Source organism: Pelecanus crispus, chromosome 9 (genome assembly GCF_030463565.1).
Source record: "Pelecanus crispus isolate bPelCri1 chromosome 9, bPelCri1.pri, whole genome shotgun sequence".
Taxonomy (NCBI): domain Eukaryota; kingdom Metazoa; phylum Chordata; class Aves; order Pelecaniformes; family Pelecanidae; genus Pelecanus; species Pelecanus crispus.
In genome coordinates, this window is record NC_134651.1 from 35,628,524 (window position 1) to 35,647,493 (window position 18,970).

An 18,970-nucleotide genomic window follows, 5' to 3' on the forward strand; every position below is an offset into this window, starting at 1 on the left:
TACACTGGCATAAATTTCCTCTGAGTAGAAATTTTTGTCAGAATCTGGTTGGGGCAGATCCTTTATTTTATTATTTGATTGCAAAGAGCCTACTTTCTCCCACATATCTTTTTTTTTCATTAAAAAGTAATAACTGAACATGGCTGGCCAAAGCGACGTGTTGCAGTGAAGGTAGTCCAGCTAGAGAGCTGTAATGTGAGAGGGTACCAGGAATATATTGGGCACTGAGGTGGGAGCATTGCCAAAGCTAATTATAACACTTTCAGCCTAAATAGTTCGGTTCCTTGTTAGTTGGATTAAAAAGTCAAAATTTCTGTGAAAAAAAGCTTTGACGAAGGAAGGTGTTTGGCTGAGTTTCTCCGTGGTAACATGGTCCCCCGCCCCATCCCAGCTCACCCCTCCTCTTCTCCACCAGCTGTTGTGGTGGGGTGGCAATTCCCCCCCTTACTTTCCCCTTTCCTGGGAACCCCTCGCTGAGGGCAGGTACACAGCCTGAAAAAGCAGCTTCTCAGAAAAATAAATCCCCCCCGAGACAGGTGCCTCTGTGGGCCAGTTTCATCAGCTCAGGGGATTTCATCCCCCAGCCCAGGGAATGTGCGGGGGGCCCATGGCAGAGGTCGGTGCCGCCGGCTTGGGGTGAGGATGGCCGGCAGCCGGGGCAGGGCTGGAGTTCAAACCACAGCGGTGGCCCTGGCTCGTCCCCCCAAGGCCATCTCCCTGCGCTCTGCAGTGCCCAATGAGGGCAGGGAAATGGGGAAGGGCCTGCATGGTATGGGGCTAAAAATGGCTGCCAGGCTTTGTGGGGGCTGCTGGGCGCTCAGTGCCTCACCGCTGTGACAGGCCTGGGCGGCGGGGGGCTGTCGCTGTGGGGACACAAAGGCCACCATGGCTAAGGCCACCTGGACACGAGCTGGCTGGCGAGGAAGGACAAGGCCCCCTTCTAGCCCTGAAATGTTAAAGCTGCTGCCTGGGGGACTCGAATGCAAACTCCTCCCTGGCAGCAGCCCCAGAGGCCGCTGAGCAGGGATGGCGAAGGCAGGGGACGGCAGAGCAGAGCTGGCAGCACAGGGGAGGCCTCCGCGGCGCGGGGGACAGGGCAGGCCTGTGTTTTGGCAGGGGAACCCTTCTGCGTGGCTGCCCCGGCTGGCAGGGCAGGAGGAAAAAGCAGGGCACTGGAAGAGGAGCCCCTGCACACTGCGAGCAGCCCCAGTGCTGCTGCCTGCCCTCACCTAACACCAAGCCTTATTTTCCTCCTTTTCACCCCAGAAAAGCTGTTCCAGGCCATGGCTATTTTTAGCAGTTGGTTTCACAGCCCAGAGCCCTGGTGCGGCTAGCCAGCAGTATGCCCTGCGTTGTGCACCCTGGCTGCCGTCCGACCGCTACACTTTCCTTCCCTTTGGTGCTTTTTAAAACTTTTTACTTTATTTGTTTTATTTTTATTTTCTTGGTGAGTGCAAGACCCAGAACCAAGGGCTGTGAAGCCAGGACTGCCCCATGCTGCCACCATGTCTGTCCCTGCAGCGGTGCTGTTCACAGCGTCTGCTTTTTGGCCATGAGCATGCAGGCAGGGCTGGACCCACCTGCAGAGTCCTTTGTGAGGCACAAGCAGAACAAGCCCTGAAAGTCCTTTCCTCTCATTGCTCTCCAGCCATTTCCTCCCTGTCTGTCCTCCCAGGGGCTTAGTGCTCGCTGGGACAGTCTCTGCCCCAGGATGTGGTGCGGGCAGGCAGTTGGGGAGAGCTGTGAGGGCTTTGGGCTCCAGCTCCAGAACAGGGGGCAATGGAGGGGAAACTGGGGCCTCATGACGTGCACTTCTTCCCCTCTGCTTGCGTCAGGCTGGACCACAAGCTGAGGAGATGTGGGAAAGTGTGTGCATACCCCAGCACTGTGAGAGCCATCGTCTCTCCCTGAGCCTGACAGCGCACGTGGACCCATCCTCTTCTACCTGCCCTGCAGGGCTTCTGCCCCAAAATGGTTGGTGTTTACTTGCATTAGCTCATTTTTGCCTTGCAATCCCTCATTTTTCCCATGCAATAGCTCTTTTTTTTTCCTTGCAGAATAGACTAGGGCTTGGTTAGAGTCCAGGGCTTGCTTGCATATCTTGCTGCTTGTCTGAGGCTCAGGGGGAAGAAAGGCCGGAGTTGCAGAGGTCAGGATGAATTGCCAAAGCTTTGGGCTGGAAAGCTGGCATCAGAGCAATGGGAGAAAACATGAGGACTGAATGAGGGTTTCATTTGGAGTCGTGTGTTGGAGGGGACTAGGGGAATGGGAAGAGGCAACAGGCTGTGCAACGACAGTGATAGCCCTGTGGAGGGGCAGGACCCACGCTGTCCGGGCAGGACCCACGCTGACCGCACAGGAGATGCAAACAGGTCTGGCTCCTGAGAGACATGGCTGCAGCATCCCAAGCCAGACAGCAGCAAGCAAAGGGAACACAGTGACACCAGCAGCCCTGAGTGCTGCCAGCCATGTGCCCTGCCCTCCTCATGCTATGCACGGTGCAAGGCTCCTCTGTCCCCAGCTCTGCTGCTGGACGTCCCTTTCCCAGGTCCCCAGAGGTGGCAGGAGACCATGTTGTGCTTGCCAGTCACTGCTGCCATCACGGATTAGGGCACTTTGCAGCTGTCACCAAAGGTGCTGTCAAGGCATCATGATGCCATTTGCTGGAGTTGTTAATGAGTGCTCTCTCCCATGGATTCGCTTAACAATGCGGCACAGCGCCTGCTGACAGGAGCTGAGGACCTGCCATGGCTGGAGCAAGGTTTATTAAGCAGCAAGAAGGGCCTGCTGGGAAATCTCCAGGATGGGGAATTTTCCAGGTGAAATAGAGGGCAAAAATCCCCATTTTCCACTCCACGGCTCTTTTGCTGGCGGATCTTTTGCTATTCCCCTCTGAGATCTCTGTAGCCTTCAACAGCCCTGTGGGATATGGGGCTGATTTCAGTCCTGTGCTAAAGACATCAAGATTGCTGAAACATTTGGTCTCCCAGAGAGCATCACAACACAGGGCTGCCCTGTGACTGCCTCTCCATGTGCCTGTGGTGGTGGTGGCCTCAGGACTTCCCAATCCTGGGTAGTCAGTGCTGGCGGCTGGGACATGCCACCTCCAGGGACACTCAGGGACACGGAGGTTTTGCTCATCAGTTCCTCTGCCTCCTTGGGCCCTGCAAGTTTTGTCATCCAGGAGTGTGTCTGCAGTGCGTACCTAAAGCACTTGATGGCACTGCAGGAGCACAAAACCGCCTCAGCCTCTTCTGCAACTCAACTGGATTTTTAACTCCTCCGTGGAGGTGAAGCTGCTGCAGGTGCGGTGGCTTTCCAGGGACAAGATGTGGAGGGAGGTTTGGAGGACGGTGATGCCCAGTGCTCTGCTGTCTCCAACTAGGGCAGAGCCTTGAGTCCAAGCTGCTGGCTGCTGCTGCAGGATCGCCCCATCTCCTTGGGACCGGAGGAGACACAAGTACATATAGTGCTGCAACATGGGCCTGAGCATGTGTTCATGAGCTGTCATCTTCCAAAATGCACAGTGGATGCTTTGCGTGGTGGTTCCTCACAGCTGTACATGGGGGTGGTCCCTGGTCTTGGCATGCCTGAGACCATTCTCCCTCTCTGCACAGGACCAAGCAAACCTTCCCCAAAGAGACCGGCTGTGCTTAGCCAGGCAGCAAGACAGGTAGGTCTAGGGCTAATTTGGGCAGTAGCACTTGTAAGCCAATGTGCCCCAAATGTATCTGCCTGGGTTCACTGAGGAAAGCTGCCCATGCCCTGGGCTTGCTCAGACCCCGTTGCTGCCACATCATCTGGCTTCACCTCCTGAGCTCACACAGGCAGAGAGATGGTCTTCAAATACACACCAGTCAGAATCAAGCCCTCATGCAGGTCTTGCATGATAACATTCTGCTGGCTGGCAGCTGGGTTTTGGAAGAGAGTGAGCAAATTTGTTAGTTTGCTGGTTCCTGAAGTTACCAATCCTCCAGCCAAAAACCAGGGAGAGCCACATAGATGAACAGAAAGGCTGCAACAGATTTCCATATAGCATATGCTTTTTCCTGAAATAATCCGTGCAGCAGAGAAACTCTGTAAAAATATCTGGATGTGACAATCCTGGTATTTAACTGTTCTTATCTACAAAGAATTAAAGACATACAAACCCAGCAAGTTCTGGCCAAATTATTGCCAGATCCAGTAGGTATTGAAAGTAGTGTGATCCCCTTCATAGAGGTTGTCTTGAATTATCTGGTGGACACAAGGTGGATGGCTCTGCTTTTCCTCCTCCTGTTATCCCCACAGGAAAAAGTTGTCTCTAGGACTTTTCCATAAGCAACAAGACATATATCCAGGAGAGGAAGCATGGAATCATAGAATCAGGAGAGGTGGGGAAAAAGCCCTCTTCCAAGATAGGAAAAGGACAGAGGGGGTCTGGTTCCTGCAGCTCTTATCCATCTCCCTGGATGGAGCGCTCTTTGCTTGATATCTCCCTGTTGTAAATGCAGCTGATTGATTTTCTTTCTGTTTCTTCTTTTGCATTTGTTTATTTTAATAAAGATAGATTTTTTTTTTTTTTTTTTTGAAACCTAAAGCAAAATGTTCCAATGGCTCCACCCACCCTCCTGGCACTAAGCGCTGATGGTTATTTCAGTGGTTATAATTTGATTTCTGCCTTTCCTGCTGGGCTGATGTGAGAGAAACAATATTTAGAGAAGTTGATTTTTAATTTTCTTTTTTTTTTTTTCTGGAGAAGGGAGGCAGAGGCTGGGAGTGGTGTGGGAAGAAGGAAGGAGAATCAGCAAGAATACACTCATTTTCTAGACCTTTTTTTTTTTCAAGTTTGCAATCTCTGATGGACAAAAATCACAGTATAGCTCAACTAATCAATTGCTCTCTGAAGAATGGAGAGTGCCTCATCTCTTCAGGTATTTTTGTGTTGTTCTTGGTCTGCTGCAGTGACTCATCATAGCTGCTCTATGCCAATGGTTTTAGGTTTGTAGCCTGAACTGTGATAATCTCCATTTTGCAAGTGGGGAAACTGAGGCACAGAGTAGTAAATTGGCTCCTTCCTCTTCACATCACCTGTGCAGCCAAGAACAGTGTATGGCACAGGCTCTAAGAGCTGATTGCCAAACCCAGGATATAGTCAGCACACACAACCCAGACCACATCTTCAGCAGCACTCAACTCCCAATTAAACTTAGACAAAACGAGGTTTTCACTAGTGCTTAGCAGCCAGCCCTTCTTCAGTGAGAATACTGAGCAGCAGATTTTCAAAAGAATTCAGCTACTCCTCAGCTCTTGGAGTTTCTTAGGGAAAAGCTCCTGCATTTTGCTAAGACGAATGGCTTTTTCTATGCCAAAAATCTGACCCTTCATTTCTAGGCACAGAATTAAAAACTTGTTCATCACTTTTTTCTAGTTTTTAAAGGAGTAGCATCCCTCTTTTCTCTTTTTTCTTTGATTTTTTCTGGCTTCTAGGAAAAGGACTAGTGATCGCTTCTGTGCATATCTGAAGATAATAGCTTTGCTAAATAATTTTTCCTCTTTTAAAATATGTATCAAGATTGTCTGCTCCACAGTTTACATTTCCTGCTGTGGAGACAAAAACTTTAATTAAAATGGAGAGGAGAAAAAAAAAATCACACAAAAAAAGAAAAGGCCTCTCTGAAAAGAATCCTAAAAGGCTTGAGAAGTAGAAATGGGCAAATGAAGCCCTTTGGCAGCCAGGATGCATTTTGCATGAATGAGTACATATATGCACACAGGCTTTTGTGACTATTTTGCTCAGTGCAAGAAGGGACATGCCAGTGAAAGCCCTGGCTGCGTGAAGAAACCAAGTTGCATTTCTGTCAAGCGACAAGAAACCTTTTCTCAAACTTGTCCTCCAGCTCCTGCTCCAGTCTGTGTGTAGGACAGATGCAATGACTTGGTTTCAGATGATCATGTCTTGAGATTAAGAAGGAAATGGGATCTTCTGCCTGCCTTGACCCTGCCTCTTTCCTTCACTTAAGAGCAAAATGTTAAATTAATCCCCTGTGGTTGTTTTATTTAATTATGGGGCTCCTTATGCCCTCTCTCCCTCCCTTGGCTTTAGCTTGCCCCTGGGGAAAGCATAGCAGTAGAAAACAGCAAGAAACTCCTACATGTGCCAGGCTGATATTAACTCCAGGGAGAGATGAGAGGGATGGGAAATTGCAAGTACAAAACTGTTGCTCAGACCTGAAGATTTTCTCCCTAAGTCTAGTTAGAGACTGAAAGCACTGCATGTAGCTTTGACTGCAAAGTTTGACAGGGCAGGAGAAAGGGAGACCCCATTTATAAGTGCGAGTGCAGTGTGAATATGCAAGGCTTGCCTGCAGGAAAAGTGGTAAGAGAATTCTTTCCTTCCTTGTATTTTCAAGCAAAGGAAGCAGCCTGTGAAGGGCACCCACTCAACCCACTCCCATGCCCATGGTACATCTGAAGCCAGAAGAGATGAGCTAGCTTTCTTAAGACCCCTATCTTAAGACCTTTCTGGGAAACACTCCCAATACCCTTCCCCTAAAGTACATCCATCCACCCAAAAAACACCTTGCCTTCCCAAAGCACACCAGGCTACTAGGACTTCCCAATTAAGGCCAGCCCAGATGCACTGCAGGTGCTGCCCACAGCTGGGGGATCACTGGAGCTCCTTGGCATGGCCAGGGGAAACAGCAGCTGCCAGGCCTGTGTTTCAGAGGACGGTGATGCTCCAGCTGGGTGGCAGTGAGCAGAAAGATCTGCTTGGATGGATTAATCAGCCTTGCAAAGGTCTTTTTGCAGCCCAGGGTATAGGGGGGAGAAGGTGGATTGAAAACACCACAGAGAACTTCCCCCTGCTGAGCTGGGATTTGAATCTAGCTCATTGAGGATAATTAGATGATCACCATCAGATGGGTAAGATGGGATCTCACTTTCTGCACCATCCCTCTAAGAGAGGAGCATATTATTCCTATTCTTCACCAGCCTGAACCAGCAATTGTTCCTTTGAGCTGTGACACTGTCCCTATATAATTAAGGCTGTCAGTCAAACTCAGACACCTAAACACTACAGACTCCATGGCTTACAACAATTGATCACAGGACTTTATTACTTGGCAGTCAAAGCAGCACTTTGCGGGCTCTCTTTTCCCTTGTTGGAGGAACAAATTGTGGGGCTGTGAGGAGGAAATGTCCCTGGGAAAGTGGTTAGGTGCCTCCAGTGCTTGCTGGATATGCTAGCTGTGACCACGGGTCCTGTACAGGTGGTGGGATGAGCTGCACTGACCCTGATCACTGTTTCTGGTTCAGAGCCTGCTTCTGGGGCTCAGGGTATGGGTGGGACCTGCCTATGCTGGCAGGAAGTTTGAGTGCTTATCTACTGCCTCAACTGGCCAGAGCACCCAGCAAAACAGTGAGAGAAGGGCTTGACCCAATGCAGCTGCTCTTCTCCGTGCACGGGGTCTTATGGGTCAGCAGACAGAGCATGGGGGGAACCAAAGCTGTAGGGATGGAAGCATGACATTGAGAAGTCTAGGCCTGCGGGACAGGCACCCAGCCTGTTTGTCTCTGCAAAAGTGCAGGCAAAAGCTTACCAGCCCTGTTTTTGACTGGTGTTGTCTCCGCTGTTTTGCAGGATGCACATGGAGACAGTATGAATGCCAGATCCATAGCAGGGAGGCTCTTCCTTGCCTTCTTCCAGTGGAAAAAGCTGGTGATCTGCCTCTGTGTAGGTAGGAAAACCTCAATGCATGCTGAGCCCTGCTCTCTTCCAGCCAACACTCATCACTGTGTCCCCCTGCCCTAGGTCCTTGCCGGACTGGGGCTCTACAGAAGGAGGGGACCCTCCTGGCCACTGATGTCTTCACTGGAGAGACCCCAAAAATGGGAATTGACAGAAGAGGGGAGGGAGGAGATGTGTTTCCATAAATCAGACACACTCAGCCTTAAGTGTACCCACAGACTGAGATGGGGGCAACTTCCATGTACTTCCAACACATGGGCATCAGCAATGGGAACACAGGCCCTAGTCACAGTGATTGCTCCAGCAGCTGTGTTTCCCAAATGCTGAGCCCCATCCTGAAAATGGTCCTGCCACATGCAGCTCTTCTGTGCACAGGCTTTGCACTCGTGTTTGTCACTAGCAAATCTGGGCTTCTCCAGAGAGGCTTTAACTGTGCCTGTTTTGGGTGTATTTTTAGAAAATCAAGTCATCTTGGATGCCTTTGGGGGTGTGGAGAGTAGAAAAACATCTAAAAGGTGACTTTTTTCCCAAAGTGTAAAAATGTTTTTATTGTTTTGCACAATTGTAAAGTGAATTCTCCCCTGTGCCCACCCAATATGCTGCTTCTGCAGCAAGGGCAACAGAGGAGTAACTTCTTTCAAAAGTGTTAATATTTGCAAACACCCATGCAAGGCCTGCATCCTGTGTGATATGTGTGCACAGGGCTGTGGGAGGATAGAGCAGGGTTAATGTGCTTCTGTGATATACAAATTAAATTCCTCTATGTATGTGGGAGGTCTAGCAGTCACCCTCCGATAAATGCTGCTGTGATCTTTGCAGGATTAAGGTCCAGAGGTGAGTGTTTACCTGTGTTGTGTGTATGTGTGTAGCAGCCCAGAAGTAACTGGCTGATGAAAGCCCCTCTTCAGCCTGTGCAAGAGGTCCAGCAGAGACCCACTGATACAGTGGCTGTACGAGCATATGTAACTGCTTGTGATCTCCCTCCAAGAGAAAGAAACCCAATTCTAATTTCATAACCTCATTGAAAAGCTGGCTGGTTGTCACAGTAAAATCACTGTTGCTGAATGACCAAGATATGACCATTGTCACTTTTGTTAGATGGGTGCAAATGATGGAGGACTTTTTCCCTTCTGTATCCACAATCCCAAATTCACCCATGTGGAGCAGGGCACTTGGGGTGAGCTGAGCTCATGCCCTGAATCAGCACAGTGCCTTGCTCAGGGTGAAGAGCTGCTCAGACAAGCCTATTGTCCATGCTACTGAACTGCTTTTGGCTAACCTTTGCTCTGGCATGAACCTCTTGATTTCAGCCTGGGAAGCAGCCCTGGACAGGACTGGAGGATTTCTCCTGCATGTAGATTTCTTCTTATTGCTGCAAGCCTTTGCTGTCCTCAGCAAAGGCTTTTGTCCTCTGGGAATGTACCCAAGCACCATGGTGTGGGTTGCAGCTGCATACTACTGCCTGTCTGTGGGATAACAGATCACTTTGTGCAACAGGGGCTGTTTGAAGGCCCTCATGGTTCCCCTGTCCCCCCCACCCTCCGTGACATCCAGAGGAGCAGCCAGCTGACAGCTTTGGAGAGAAAGGAGTGAGGGAGCCCACATTGTCACTGTGGGACTCCCAACAGCTCACCCCAGCAGTGGGCACAGCCAGGAGCTTTAGGGCCAGGCCAGTCCCACGGGGAACATACCGAGGGGCCAAGCGCTTGTCTGGCTCAGAGAGTGCCATGGGCTGTCCCTTCCCCTCTCTGCACGGTTGCCCTGTGATTTTACAGATTGATGTGAGCGATTTCTGAAGTGCTGTGATGCTTGAGCTTGCAAGCAAGTGTCCTTAGCTGCTGAGGAAAAGGATGCTGCATTTACTAGGGTTCATCACCAGAAGGCCCCGTTTAATTTTTCTAGCAAGGGGATAACTCAAATACAGCCACTTGGAGGCTCCAAACTCTGAAACAGGGTCCGCTCTTCTGCAGGTCTGATGGCTGCAGGGGCTCGGGAGGTGCTGTCGCAGGGGGGAGAGGTCCTGTGGGCTGTGCAGTGGGGGTGGTCCTAGCTGTAGTGCTGTGGCCGTGTAGCTGTTCTGCCTGTGTCAGCCTCTCCATTGCCTTCTTCAGGTCTGTGCATGCAGAACCTGTACAAACTCACATGAAAGTCACGTTGAGTAAGTTACCTTTTCTTCTTCCCTTTTCTGATCTCAGTGCTACTGTGGTCTGGGCTAGTGGTGGGGGACAATTCATTATTGTGGAAAGAATAGGCAACCACCATCCCAGGATAGAACCTGGATGTGAAACAGCTCCCCCAGTAAGGCATGAATCCTTGGGGACTTGGATGACTGTGTTCTGCCTGGCAGTGACTTGAGGGCAGGGCAGACAGAAAAGGAGTGGGATGAAACAGCATCAGTGAGCCTGGAGGTGCCTTAGCTAGACTGCAGCAGAGATCCCCTGGTGCTGATAGTCACTTCCAGAGTGCCTTGTGGACATCCCACAGTGCTGTTCATTCCCTGTCTCTATCTGGAGGAAGGAATGAGGTTTACCTGAGGACAATGATTTTCTAAAAATTCAAGTTGTTCAAGGTTCTGAACAGCTTGACCTAACTTTGACATTAGCTCTCCAGAGATCTGTTTCCACCCAAAATTCCTCTGTGTAAAGGAGCCGTTTACATGCTTTTGGGGGGTGGGGGATGCTGTTCATGGGATACAAGTGGTCAGGAGCTGGGAGACAGGACAACATGGTCAGGAGCTCAAAACCTACATTTGTAGACCTCTTTAAGAGATGTCCTGAACTATCACTGATTCTCAGGCCACAGTCTGAGAGCCTTTAGGAAGGGCTAGTAGGAAATGAACCTTGTTTCTTTCACAGGAAGCATCTTGGTGCTTTCCAGAGATGCTTTGTGTGGAGAAAGCCTTTTCTTGGAAGGTTTAGTAGCCATGTCTCATTTGTTTGGGAAATTTTGTTGAGAGATGAATCAGTGTCTCAATGGCTGCTGATGGGTGGAGACTGGCAGCCTGGGGTATATGTGCAGATATGCAGGAAGGGAAATAGAGATAAGTTCAGCTAACTGTTGCACAATGACATCTTGACACCATTACAAGTGAATCAGTAGGCCAGCAGAATGATGCAATACAGATATGTGCGTAAAATGTCCTCTGAAGGACAATCAGAGAGGAAAAGATGTGCTGTTAAACTGATCAGTGTGCAGTGAGGTTGTCATGGGTGTCACAAGCTTTGTCATGAAGTGAATGAATAAATGAAATTGGAAACATAACTGGAATTCTGCCCCTCTCTCCTCCTATGGATAAACAATGAAAAGATGAATAAGCATTCCCCAAACATGTACCGAAAGAGGAATGACAGAAAAGGGAGAGGAACAGGGGGGGCCAGAACTGGAAGAAAATGAGATTTTGCTGTCACTGCTGCTCAGAAGGTATATTAGAAAGAGCACTAAGGACTGTATTTAAAAGATGGGGGTCATTTCTGGGAAGTACTTCAGGATAGCTCAGTAGCTTTCCAAAGCTCTTCACTATGCAGCCTGCTTCAGCTGCCATAGTCCTTGTGTCTGATACTGCTGTGACTGCTCCACTCATCCCTAAACTGCTGCCTCTCTGAATCTCTCTTGGTAGGTTTGAATCTCACTGGAAACTTTTCCTAACCAACAAATCCTTATGCTCCCTCATGGACAGACTTTTGGAATAGAGCTTGAAAAAGTTCTGTGGTTCCAAAAAATGCCTTTCAGGCTGCAGAGCTCAGTTATTGCAATACTCTTCCCTCGGCATTGTCTTGTCTTGGATGAACACTGTGCAGCTGGAGAACCTCCCCCTTATGGGGCAGCCTTGAGTGCTGCAGAGGAGATGGAAATACAGCTGGGCACCAGGGTGCATCAGGGGAAATCTGGACTGACTGGATGGCATGCTTTTGAGAAAAGTTTCTGGTGGTGATGATGGAGGAAGGGAGAAGTACTGTAACTCCAGGCTCTAGCTGTGCCAGGAGGGAAGGAAAGGGGAAGGCTGACAGCAGTGCTCCTGTGGACAAAGCAGGAGCCGTTGTGGAAGTTACCAAATGCCAACAGAGAGAAGATACTGAGTGGGTCAGTGCCTTTTCCTTTTTTCAGTGTGAGGTACTACAGAACAGCTTAAGTTGCTGGTAGCACTGGTCATAAAGTGCATGCCTTTTATTTGGAAAAATGCCTCAGTTTGGACAGGATTGGGCAGATGCATGTGACGAGAGTGGTGTTTGAGCAGGCTCTCCCATGTAAAGTGTCCTGGCACTTTATGAAAAGATGAAAACTGGCTCTTTAGAGCAGAAGTTGGCCCGATGGTGGTGGTAGGGCCACGTTTCTTCCCTGAAGATGACTCTTCAGCTTCTTGTCTTACAGTTTTCTCTGCTCTTACCACATTGCAGCTTCTCCATAGCAGGAGCTGCCTGGATCCTTTGCCCAGTATGAAGGCTGGGCTGGAGATGGGTGTTGGGGGAGCAGGCATGCGAGGGAAGTGACAGTTGGGTTGAGAGCCCTGGTTTCTGTAGCTACTCAAAGTTCTCTCTTAGTGCTCAACTTCACAGCCCTCTCTGCCTCTCACTCCTGTCACTGTTCGTCTCCTGTCTCAGTAGGTTTCTCTCTCTCCCTTTTAAACATGCTCTTTCAAGCAGCTCTCATACTGATGAACTTAAGCTGCTAGATCCCAGCTCCCTCTCTTTAACTTCTGTCATACCCTGATCTCTGTTCTTAGTATTGCCCCATCCCATCTATTTTCTCTTGCTCTAACTCCATCCCAAGTGTGACAGTCCAGGGCTTGAAACGTTGGGTGCCTCCCTCAGTTCTGCCTACCCACATTCAGGGAGAACAGAAAGTGAAGTAGACTGTGGCAGCTGTTGGCAAATGGTTTCACTTGGGCCCTTCTTCTTTCCTCTAATTCATTAAAGGAATTATTCTGTGGCCTCTCATTTTCCTCTCTACAATACACTGCATGCCTCAAGCAGAGCTTCATTCTGCTAGTTACTGGTCTGCTGGGTATCCACACTTGACTTTCTCTCCATTTCTTCAGTGTCTTGTGTCCTCTGGCTAACTAGAGATCCCTTGCAATTTTCCTGGTATGTTGATAGCACTGCATTGCCTTATGGTCACTAAGATAAGATCCATCTGGCTAAGATACAGCCAGAGTCCTACTAGTCAGGGCTTTGCTCCTCTGATGTCACCCCAGGACTTACCTGGGAACATCAAAAAGACCCTCAGGGGATGATGAACTAACCTGATGGAGACAGTTGTCAGAGAAGTACTAATTGTCTTGCAATCTATTCTTTAGCCAGCTTATGGTTCCAAAGGTGCATTGTGGTCAGCAATGACTACTCCATCTATGGCCAGTGCTTTGGGAAAATGATTGACTCTCACCACGTTATCGTAAGGTACTTTTACTAAAGAATTAACAATTAAGCAATGGCTGAGGAGTGATAATGTGCATGTGACTTTCTTGCCTGACAAACACAACATCTAGGATCCATGAGCTCAGGTAACCAAATAACTTTCTTGCAGTTCATGGCCAAGCACATGAGCCAAAATTTGTACCACTCATTCACAGATGTTGTACCTGGGAGCTGGATAGCCCTCTCCAGCTTGGTGGAGTAGCAGACAATCCCAGAGTAACAGGACTACATGCATTTTTACTCTGACTTGAGAAAGTAATTTAATTTCTCTGTGCCTCACTTCCCTATCTGAAAAACAGTGGTTCTCTGCCACTGCTGTCTGCCTTTTTATTACAAGGGAGGAACTATTGGTGTGTCTGTGTGAGGTGCCCCATACCATGGAACCAGGTTGGGCCATAATGTGTGTCGGTGCTCTCAAGTGAGTTCATGCGGCAAGTCATGTATCTGACAGTACACAGCTGCCTCCATGGTTGGGAACAAGTGATACTGAAACTGGACAAATTCTGGCTTTGATTCTCAGATTAAATGATGCTCCAATAAAAGAGTCTCTTCTTCCCTGAATCAGCTCTGCCCAGCCCTCTGGAAAATGACAACAATACACTGATGGTGTTTGTCCCGTGCAAGTCCCTGGATTTCCCTGGCTTAGGGAAGTATTGCTGAAAACAAGGAATAAGGTGAGATGTCTTTAATGAGGGAAGGTTGAAACCAGGTTATTTGTAGTGACATATTCAATAGCTCTAATAATCATGTATCTTTCAAATATTTAATGAGCTGCATAAAGCACCTGAGACATTATTTTTCACTAACTAGAAAGACCCCAGTCTCAGTCACATTAGAGACAGGTGTATGGGAATGAGTGTAAAAGACCAGGAGATCCTTTGTTGCTCCGAACTCTCCTGAGTCCTTCTGAGCACCCACCCAGAGCAGTACAGCACAGCTAACTCAGGGATCTTTATTATGGCACTGTCTAGTGTGCATGGGCATGCCTTAAGTATCTCTTTATCTTTCTCCTACCGATGAAGGTGGGGTTTTGGTGCCAACCCTCCTGGGATTGGAATGGGAATGTCTCTCAGTTACGTATTCTCAACCTGTATGTCACCTATGAAGCGATGTACAAACTGCTGCAGCTGAACAAAAGTAGGGTATGATACCGTACTGGAGAGCAGACAGATGAGCATCAGTGTTCTGTGTCTCTCCTTATACCTTACTGCTCCCACTTTTCATTAGATTAGCTAGTCCCTTCCCCTAGTAAATGCAGTCTTTTCCTATAGCATGGTGCTTCAGGTTTGGAGCCCTGCTCTTACCGAGAAAAGGAAGACTTTTCCCCACCTGTCACAGCACTGCAGTGTTATTGTCATTCCAGTCTGCCCCATCTCCCCTTGCCATTTTGCATTCAAATCTCTTTTTAGAGTTATGTTTCTGTCCATAGTTCTAAACCTCAGAAAACTTGGTTCTCTAGTGACGAGCAGTTGTGCCGTATAAGCCCTTTCATACGTGTTCCTGTGCTTTGCCTGTCCGAAGACCATTACTGATAACTAGGTAGCACAAAATGGGAGGAATTTTGGTTGGCATTCCTTGAAACAGTCCGTTCTCATAGATCTCTGGCCTGAGGCTGACTGTTATGCCCACTGCTTCTGGAGCGCAGATTGCCCCTTCACCGCATGATGGAGGATTATTTCATCAATGAGTTTAATGATACTTCATCTTTTGTCCTGACGATCTTTGTGACGGTGCTGTGCAATCTTTAATTAACTTTAAGCCTGCCAGGCACTACTAGGATGTTTATAACAAATACAGGAGAAGCTTGAAGTCCTGGTGTGGTAAAATAACCTTGTCCAAGGTCATGCACTGACTCTTGTCTGGGGCCGAGATTAATGCCGAGTCCCTGACTGCTGAAGCAATGCTGTAAAAAAAGTACATTCCCCTGCTAAAATGTTTGGGAAGTGCAAAGTGGGACAATCCAGGCAAGGAGTGCAAAGTGCTCAGTTAGGCTTGGCGGACCAGAGAGCATGTTCAGCTGCTTGCAAGCATGGTGGCTGTGCTGCTCAGTCACAAGGCTTTTAAGGCAGCATTTGATTTTGTACATGGCCATGTTAGCTTTATATGAGCAGAATGCACTTTTGTAGCACGCAGGCCAGGGACAGGAATTTAATACATGGATTAAAAGTGAGGTATCGCACGAGGGCTGCCAGCAGAGTATACAGACAAAGAAGCACATGGAAAAGACAGAGATGCAGAGACCTTCTATAGGGTCTGACATGGATGTGGATTTGTTAAAAAGTGTGCTAATTTCTTCCATTTGAAGCTTTTTGATTTCCATGGAGCATTATGTTTTATCAACCCAGAGCCTGTATGTTCATGAGCCTTCATCTTCTGCAGCACCTTTTCATAAGATGCTCCTTGTTTGAGTTTTGGGAGTGCTGTCCATGCACCTGTCCTGTTTTATTTGCATATATTTTTTGCTATATTGAGTGCAGAAGAAGCTACTGGTGCCAGCTGCAAAGGTGTTGTTGGTGTCAGTATTGTAAAAGTATGAGTTTTAAATCCTAAAAAGTTGTTCTCTCTTTTCCCTTCCCAGACATACGCCACCATAGAAATCATTGCTTTGAACTTAGCCCTCCATATGTGCCAAGAGGTCAATACTGCAGGCTTTGGTTAGTCTGGCAACCATGAAAATACTATGCCAATACATTATTACAATAGGGGTCACTTATGGAAAAAAGAGGTAGAAAATTACTCCCTTTCAAACTAAGGTGTTGTCCATAGGGGAACCTACTGGACAAAGCTGGGAGTCAAGCAGCTGAGAGGTCTAGTAGTTATCGCTGGTGTTACCCATGGAAATTCCTGCTGGCACATGCCAGGGGAATGTGTAGGGACATGCTTTGTTCTCAGAGAGCAGCTTGGGCACAGATGCTGGCACCTTCAGGGTGCCTTTCATCTGTCCTAGTTTGGTATGAGGGTCCTGTGCAGTGGAAGTCCTGCAAGGGGCTGCAGGCAAAGTTGGATTGGGCAGGATCCAGTTTATTTTGGGCAGATGAGGGGCACTGTAAGGAACAATCTATAACTTTGCCTCTCTTGTCCCTGCAGCTCTTTCAGCACGATGTCACTGCTGAGAGGAACTGGCTGCTGAAAATGATTGAGTGGGGGGTGATTGCTGACATAACCAGCCCTTCCTTCCAGGCCTCGAACTGCTGAGAAAGGTCTGTGCTGCTTACTGTTCCCTCTAGACACCACTGATGATCACAGCTGGGCTTTGCCCTTGTTTCATGTTGTTTTGTGCAGGTCACAGTATGTCCTGTCATATATTGGGTGGGAGATTAATCCATGAGATTCAGAGCACTTGCCCTTTCCTCTGCTGGCCTCTGGTTTTCACCGCTGACTGCTGTGGTGGAGTGTTGCACAACCCTTCTGCCTTGGGTAATCCCCTCCTGTTCTGTAAACAGCCATCCTGTGCTCATCAGTTATTTGTGAAACCACGACAAGCAATCAACTGAGATGCTAAGCTGGTCCTCAGCCCCTGAGAAAGGGAGAGGGTGAGGGTGTGATATCTGCCATGGGATTTCAAACTCCTTCCTAAGCAGATTGGAGTGAGAGAGTCATACCCATCACTTTGGGAAAGGGCCAGGTTGAACACTCAGGCATTTCAATGTCTTGCTAATTGTTGTGAAACGTTAATGTCTGCAGGAAACAAGAAACGATGTTTGTTTTATTGTTCTGTTTGAGAACATATGCACTTCTGGTTTCAAGAAATTGGCACTGTTTTGTAGGAGGGGGATTTCTGGTTGGGACAGGTGAGAATTACCTTAGTATCTCCTCAGATCTTCTCATGGCTTTATTACCCCATGTAATCCCCTCTCTCCCCCCGCCCCCCCCCCCCCCCCCCAGCATGCTGTCTGGAGGTTTCCATGTCTGTTTCAGCTTGTTCTAAGCATGGAACCACCCTGCCAAGTCTACTTTGTGTGCTGAAGATCTTCCACATTTAAGAACCCCACTTAAGAACACTTAAACCCCCACTTATTTGTGGCTGGCTCATGTCCACATTCCACCTCTGGGACCATGTCTTCTCATCCTCTACTGCTTCCATCCAGGATGTAACTATGTAATATTTCCCTGTCTTTACTTCTCTTATTGCTCCTTTCTTCCTGGCCTGCTATCATCATGGGTTCACCTCAGTTGCTACCTCACCAAAATGCTGCCTCTAATAGCAGAAAGAACCTACAATGATGAACCTACAAGCTGATGGCTATGTTGATATGACCACTTTGCTGCAGCCTCTTCAGCCATGTGCTCATTGGGAAGAAGGCTCCTCCTGCATAGCTATTAGAGGGCAAGCTCTAAGAGTGGGGTTGGCTTACATGTGTCTTACAGCAGCAGCATTTGGGGTGCGGAAGCATCAGTACAGTACTCACATAACTACTATTTCCATGGGAGGTGAAACTTCTGCTTTCCCTCCCACTTCCTTCCTCCACAATCTTTGCTGTGGTCAGGCTTTCAGGACACTTCCTGTGCTATTCGTGTCACTCCTTTTCCTGGGTAACTTCTCTTCTAGTATCTCAGCCCTGTCTCCTGAAAGCTTTATGTAACGCCCTGTCTCTCATCATCTGCAGAGTGTTAGTGCCCTTCATGTTGCTCCCACTGCTATTCCTTTTTGGCCAGCCTGGTTCCTCCTCCATTAGAGCTGAAATGGTTTTGTCCTGGTTGATGCAAGTTGGCAATTCATGGCCAAAGAAATGCTGACAACACTCCCCTAAAGCTGCCTTGCCCTGGGAGACTGGTGGAAGAACTGGAGGCCCTGGTTCAGCTCAGTTTGAGAAAGGTCTCCTGAAGACTGAAAAGGGATGACCTAATCTTGCACACGCACAGAACTGAACTGAGCTTGGGAGAAAAAGGGTGTTTTAATAAATTCCTCTTTATCAGCTAAACACTGGCTTTGGGTTTTACTGTGTACACAAATAAGTCTTTATGTTCTAAATGACAAATAATAGCCACACAGGTTCTGCAGATTCCAAAAATACGGTGTTCCAAATGCATGCACATGTGCATTTAGGCTGCAATAAGGTCTCCTTTCAGCCTTCTCTTCTCCAGGCTGAACAACCCCAACTCTCTCAGCCTTTCTTCATAGGAGAGGTGCTCCAGTCCTTGGATCATTTTTATAGCCTCCTCTGGACCTGCTCCAACAGGTCCATGTCCTTCTTGCGCTGAGGGCCCCAGAGCTGGACGCAGTACTACAGGTGAGGTCTCACCAGAGCAGAGTAGAGGGGCAGAATCACCTCCCTTGACCTGCTGGCCACACATCCCTAGAAACATTCAAGATCAGGTTGGATGGGGCTGTGAGCAACCTGATCTAGTCAAAGCTGACCCTGCTCACTGCAGGGGGGTTGGGCTAGATGATCTCTAAAGGTCCCTTCCAACCCAAAGCATTCTATGATTCTATGATTCTATGATTCTATGATTCTATGATTTGGATCTGGCTTGACCACTCTTTTGGAATTTATTGCTTAGTAAGTAATGGAAGGGGACTCTCAACTATGCGGACAATTAATATTCTATGTTCTTCGCCTGGTAGACTAAAACAGCAAAAAAATCTTAATGTCTGAAAGTTGATCTATAAAGCACACTATGAACTAACCCCAGGAGATGGTTTACATTTTCCCTCTAGGGAACACGTATACAAGAACTTTGACGCAGCGTGCAGGAGCTGTGTCTGCACTTTCTGCTGCAGTTGTTGCAACATTTTCCTGTGGTGTAGTGTCAAGTAAAACCATAAACACGAGGCTCAAGAGTCTTAGCATTGGTCACTGCCTGTGCCAGTGCTCTCAGTACTTGC

General features: G+C 48.3%; 1 pseudogene; it reads left to right on the forward strand.

The window, feature by feature from the left end:
• The first annotated feature begins 7,423 nt into the window (after positions 1–7,423).
• LOC142594311 (CMP-N-acetylneuraminate-beta-galactosamide-alpha-2,3-sialyltransferase 4-like) lies at positions 7,424–16,338 on the forward strand (annotated as a pseudogene).
• Positions 16,339–18,970: the final 2,632 nt, after the last annotated feature.